This window comes from Atractosteus spatula, chromosome 3 (assembly GCF_055471065.1).
Source record: "Atractosteus spatula isolate fAtrSpa1 chromosome 3, fAtrSpa1.hap1, whole genome shotgun sequence".
In the NCBI taxonomy this organism is placed as follows: Eukaryota; Metazoa; Chordata; class Actinopteri; order Semionotiformes; family Lepisosteidae; genus Atractosteus; species Atractosteus spatula.
This window is the reverse complement of record NC_142708.1, coordinates 22080047-22087169: the sequence shown is the minus strand read 5'-3', so window position 1 is coordinate 22087169 and position 7123 is coordinate 22080047.

Genomic DNA, 7123 nt, shown 5'->3' with positions numbered 1-7123 from the left:
CTTGGGAGGCGAGTAAGCGAACAGGGCAAAACCAGGAGCTGAGTCCTAGTCCAAAGGCGTAAGGTAGGTCAAGATCCGGTTAAGGCACTGGTGGCGAACAATCCAGAATGTGAGACAGGTTTGTGGTTGAAACAAGAGCGGCAGGGTCAATTCCGAAAATAGTCACAGGTAGCGAACAATCCAAGGGGCGAGACGAGAACCGAAGTCCGAAGGCAAAAGGTGAAGTCAGAAGTTCCAGTAAGGCAAAAGAGAAAGAAACGCTAGGTTGAGCAACAAGAAGTGAACTCAATACCAAGCAGTGATATGCGGGTAAGGGAGGCTTAAATAATGCAGCCTGCCGCACGGTAAGGCGTCTGATGAGAAATTAACACGTGCGGCGGCGTTTGTAATTATCACCCTGCTGCTGGAACTGATTAGTCCTCTTGGGAGCTGGTCTGGGCCGGTTAGTGGTCGTGACACCATATCCTCCCCCCTTCAGTCAATATTTGGTAGAAGCACCATTGGCAGAAATTACAACAATAGGTGTTTTCTGATAAGTCACGACCAAGTTTGCACATCTAGAGACTACAATTTCTGCCCATTCTTCTTTTGAGAAATTGCTCAAGCTACAGTACCTCACGTTGGATGGTGACAGTTGGTGAACAGCAATTTCTTTTCACTCCTGCTACTTATTCTTAATTGGACTGAGGGCCCAGGCTTTGAATGAGCCATTCAAGAACACTGACTTTTTTTGCTGCTGTTTAATGTGGCTGTGGCTATATATCTTAGGTCACTGTCCTGCTAGAAGATGAATCCCAGGTCTCCTGCAGACTACAGCAGGTTTTTCTCCATAATTTCTCTGTGCTTTACTACATGAACTGCAAGTACTGTATGAACTACCATCTTGTCACAGGCAGCACCATCTTACCACATAAGAACCTTCATAAGCTCCCCTGATCGTCAGACCACCAAACTAATAAACCATGTCATCATTAATAGCCAGTGGTATAGCTCACTACAAGACATTAGAGCAGAATGTGGTGCAGATGCTTACAGTGATCACTAATAGCTGCCAACTTCAAGCTTTAACTCAAGACGATGATAACACAAACGCCAGCACCAAATGTAGCTGGACATTGCAAAACACAAGTGCCCCATGAAGAAAAGGGGGTTTGTATCACAAATTTAAACCAATGTTTATGCTCTGATTGCAGCCACTGAAATAGAGGAAGAGTCTAATAATAGCTATGTTTAGAATGGAACACTCCTTTGCTCCGTCACCCTCTTTGAGTGGCTCCCTGTGAAATCTGGATTGAGACAAGGTTGCATTATTTCTCCTATCTTCTTCCTTCTCATCATAGACTGGACCATGACTAACACCACATCAAACAAATCCAGAGGCATGCAGTGGACTCTGTTCAAAGAGCTGAATGAATTAGACTTCGCTGATGACCTTGCTGTCTTATTTTAAGTTCACGTTCAAGTTTATTGTTATATTTAATGACATAAAAAGAAACCGGGGCCTCTGCTTTTCAGCAGAAACAGGGTAGCAACAATAAATTAACCAATCACTCCAACCTGCAGAAAATAAAAAAAACCTGGATATACTTCATTGCTCAGAAAAGCATAGTCAAAACTGAGGTGACATGCATCAATACTGCCTCTCTGCACCAGTTGTCATAAACGGTGACCCACTGGGGTTTGTGGATGATTTCATGTATCTGGGTAGCCTCATCAGCAAAGACAGTATGGTGCAAAAAGACATCAAGGCAAGGCTGGGAAAAGTTCGAGGTTCCTTTTTCCAACTTCTGCCCATCTAGAGTTCCAAGCTGTATAGCCTAAAAATAAGATCCACATTTACAATAGCAATGTTAAATCCATCATGTTGTATGTGTACAATTGCTGGCAGGATATGAAGATGGATATGAAGATAGTTCCAAAGTGTAAGAAGTGTTCTAAAACAGATGTCTTAGGAAATTATGTTGCTGGCTGAATAAAATATCCAACTACAAACTATACGAAAGGATTGGAAGCCAGACTAAAATCACAGAAATCATTGAAGACTGTGATGGCTTCTAACTTTGCATGTCTTCCATGCCTTGACACAGGGAAGCATTCCCATAGCATGATGCTGCCACCACCATGCTTCACAGTAGGCATGGTATTCTTATGATAAAGTGCAGAATTAAACTCCTGCCAAACATTGCACTTAGTAGTAAGACCAAAAAGGTTAATTTGGGTCTTAGTCTCCCACATACTTTCTGGCGAACTGTAATTAAGATACAATTACACTAAAATGCACATACTGTAGCATTGCTATCCCCTTGCTGGGGATCGAGCTCTGCGGCTTGCAGGCTCACACACTGCAACAGTAGTGCTGTAGCAGATTTCTACACAAAGTAGAACATTACTTCTGTAATATGTTCATGTGCATAGAACACTGTAATGTATACAATACAGGCTATAGGGAGACCACTCAGTAATCTTCTGAAACCCTAAAATCCAACAACAGGTCTATAGTAGGAATTTTTGGAAATAGAGTAGATCTGATAGCACTGATATTGTTTAAGTTACCTTGTTAGCATGTTTTTAACAGTTTGGCTTGAAGATGTTTTGAAACTGGGTTTTGCTGATGTTAAGTTTTATGCATGTCACTGTTAAGATCTCTGATACTTCCACTGTTACACGCACATCCCTTTTTTGCTATTCAGGTTGAACTCTGGCACCTCATGATTTACAAATTATGCACAGTTATTTAAAAAATAATAATTTGCAGATGCTGAACTTGAACAGATTTCTGCAGAATATGTTCAGGCTTAGCACAAAAGTCCATGTTAAGAACTCAGCCAGTATATTGAAGGAATGAAAACAGATAAATGAAGTGGCGTAAAAAGTTCCATAACTTTTGAATGAACACACTCAAATACAAGTATCCCCCCAAAAATGTACTTATGTATAGAACAAAAAAACATGCTTCTGTTTCAGTCAATGAAGAAGTATTACTGCTGTGTTACTTTACCCCTGGTTATAACTAATACATACTGTATTAGGGAATAAAGACAAAAAAAAACTCAAATGGAAAATTATGATTTGCAATATGTGGTATCAGACATACAGCTTCACCTAGGTTCCACTCATTTGTGCAGATGTGTTGTAGTCAGAGCATCAGCTGGATTTCCATTTGTGCTTTTTCCGAGCCTACACACCAAGCAGGCTCACTCAGTGATGTCACTGTGACTGTCACTGTAACATAGCCCTCCCCGTGGTTTTCTACCCCCATCCAGTCCTGTTGCTTCTGATCGGTGATGTCACAGATCTTGTTTGACAGGCTTTAAAAAGTTGACACCACAAGACCTGTACACACAGGTCCTGTAAACTCCGCCTCCACATTTTGGAGCACATTCAGTGACTAAACCACCACTAGCCTCTTTGAAACATGACCTACTTATTGTTTTTTTATAAGCACAAATTGATATTTTTGGAGAATTGGAGAAATCTATTGTTCTGCTTAGGAGCGATTGGAAAGTCAGCATGCTGGATCTGTGCAAGAGGTAGCGGTTGCCAGGGACGAAGGGCAAGTGAATTCATTGATGGTTTTATACTGACACATAGCAAATAGTGTTTCACATTTTCTGCATTTATTTTTCTTTATTATTCTACTTCCCCTTAACCTTGTCTTTTGACAATTTCCCCTTGTTTCCCTATTAAAAGCACTGAAACTTCTAGTTATACCCTGCGCTCTGACCCCAAGCTTCTCTCCCTGTATGTGTGTCTGTGTGTCTCATGGAGAGCAAGTATGGGGTATGCAAAAAGACAAATTCCTAATACAAGAAATTGTATATGGCCAATAAGGTGATCTTATCATATCTTATGCTTCTCACTTATCATCACTGAGTGCTGAGTGTTAGTCTTATCCATCCTTTAAGTCCTCAAGCAACATTTAATTGAATTTATTTCAGACCTTTGAGATGTGATAAAAATATTTATTAAAAATGTGCGTACATCATTTGTAATTTAACCAAATAGGACATCATTAAAAAGAGTGAATACTTTCATAAGGCAACGTGGCACTGTATGAAGAAGGAAAAAAGTAATCTATAGAGTATATATATATTACTGTGGTTAGTTAGTTCTTAATTTTAAAGACTGTTCAAATTCCTATATTAATATTAAGCAATGAGCTGTGAATGATTAGAACAAAATATAAAAAAAATATTAAATATAAACATTTTTGTCTAATAGCAGTCAATCAATCAGGAGACCAAGAAAAGATGTATCCAATAATATTTGTTTTATTTACACACTGTTATGGTACATGCTTATGGATAAAATATTTACAATATTTTGTTAGATTGTGTTAATATTCATGTAGGTTATACAATATAACATTTCAGAAATGAAATGAATGCAAGTGGTCCTACATAAGTCCCTGCCAAATGAGGGAGGTCTGGGATTAGCCATTTTGTCTCCCAATAAGACACTGCCCACTGCAATTTTCCTGGAGCCACAGGACTTGTGAGGAATGTGTGTATTCTCCAATCAGCACACAGCCTTCTGAATGCCACTACAGAGCATGTTATGTTAAAAGACAAGTGGCTTAATGTTTAGGTGGAACATGTCTATACTTCCTAATTTTTCCCACTATATACAGTAGTCCTTACTGTGAGCTGAGACACAGTTGGTGATTCCAGTCTGAGTGGATATATCAAAATACTATAATTAATATAAAAAGTGAAATATTATTAATATCTATTCTGTTTTTTGAGAGTCTGTATAAGCTTAGATGTTGTCACATTCCACTGCCTCTGTAAGTAATGTTTAATGTTTAATGGATTTTTGGTACCCTGATACAAATGTTCATTTAGCTGTAGCCCTTGAGAAAGTCTCTTTTTCTGATGCCCGAGAACAGCACCATATCAAAGACTAAATTGGTGCTTTTTCATGCTGACAGATGGTTCTTGAAATAAGGTTATTTTTTTCACTGGCTGTTTCCTACCTGTTTGAACAGAAATATTGTAGCTTTAGATATGTCTACATAAGGATTTGATTTATACTTCATAGGGAGAACTCAGATTTTGCATTGTATGAAAAGAAAATCAAATGTTTATAAATCACTGCAATAACACAAAACTAAACATAGTAAAGTGTGTGAAAGAATTAGCAGTTTTATATATGATACACCTCCATGCAAAAAAAGTTGTGAATTACATAGTTTAAAAATTTTCTGGTCTTTTTTTACATTTGGAAAGAAGTTGAGATTCACAATCAGGATGAAAGTGTACATAATTAAAAAAAAACTGGGAAAGTGGGAGGAATCATTGTTGCAAAACACTTCTATGAATTTGGAATTTGAGGACGTTTCATGCCAAAATGTCACACTAGATAAAAGAGTAAAAACAGACACTCATCCTGTGTTAAAATTAATGTTTTAATTAAAGACATTAACAAATTCTAGCAATCACATGACAGCATTATTATTGCTTGTCCAAATTAGAATTGCACTGAAATTAGTGTCTACTGCACCTCTAAAAATTATAGAAAACAGGAAGGCCTTTCATTTTCATAAAGATATTTTTGTCTTTGTAAAGTATTTTAAAATATTATGTTTCTAACATAAGTATCAGAGAAGATACTTTAAAAAGTATATATAGTGAAAGCAGAGAGCTAGAGAGCAAGATTAGACTTATAAAAAATATGAAAATGTAGAAGTTCACATTTTTGAATGTGTTATCAATATGACTACAGTATGTTGAACATCTCAGTCATGTTTAAAAATTGACAAGACACTAATACTTTTAAATGCTTCTATAGTATATGTACAGTATGTCAGTATGTCTCTAGTTTTCAGAAAAAAGTGAAAACAGATATACTGTATTCAAGGAAGGTGTATATTTTAGAGGAGCTACAGCAAACTGTACCCCAAACAGAACTTTTCCGTACATATTCACAAATTTAAAAAATGCTTTTAGTATATACTTCTTATATATATATAAATACAAGCATACAACTCTCCACCTAAGCATGTATTATAGTCTAAATGCCTCAGTGACGTTTGATAAGAATATAATGTCTACCAGTAGGCAGTTGTCATGGGAGTTCTACTGAGACATGACTGATGTTCTTATTTGTTACTGTCAAAAGTTGAAACTCTTGAAACCCTGGTTTTGAATCATGCCATTGTGTTTTCATTACTTCTGTGTCTCAAAACTTTACACCCACATACTGTACACTGCGCAACCACCCTCAGTAATGCACTGCACTCTTACCCACATGGCAAGTTTTTGTTAGTGATGAAAGAAATATCTGAAATTGCTCCACATGCCCTACATTACGATCAGCCTGTCTTGTCTGAAATCTTTTCTCATTGCTGTTGCTTTCTTTTTGTTTATGTGAACGCAGTCAAACACTAATTTGTCATTGTGAGGATTAAATCTTGGAAGCACTCAGACACAGACAGGTGTGTCATTTAATGATGAGAAAAAAATAGCTAACTCATTTAAATGTACAGTAGTTAATGATGTCTGTCAAACTTATTCCATGCCTCTTAAAATAGCAAACAATAATAATAAACAATCTACTGCCTTTCTTTCTAAAAAACATAAAACAGCTCCCCAGATTAATTAACTTCGTATGTGGGATAAATTAATAATAGGGTGTAGACATTTCTGCAAGTGTGATGCAATACATACAGTACAATATCTTAATTTAATTTGTGGGAAACACCTATAATGGAGTAGATACATTGGAACACCTTATATTTCTGGAAGTGAGATATGTGAGTTTCAAGGTAAAAAGCATACATCAACTCAATTTGTTTTCCAATAATTAGCTCTTCTTATGAAGTCTTCCAAACTGTTTAAACTATATTTCCTCACCATGTTTTTGTTTTGCCTGAGCAAGCTCAACGTCTTTAAAATATGGAAGGATGAAAGTCATTTTTACATGCCTTATTTATAGAGTTGTTTTCAGTTACTCATCATGTAAATGTGCTCGGGGGTACTACAGGTCCATTTTTCTTGGTGTAACAATAACCTATATAGTAGAGGACACTGATGACACTGATAATTTCCCTGCTTTAACCTACGGTGTAAGTGGTTCTATTTTTATGACTGTCTTAATGCAGTTGCTCATTATACCTTATTTC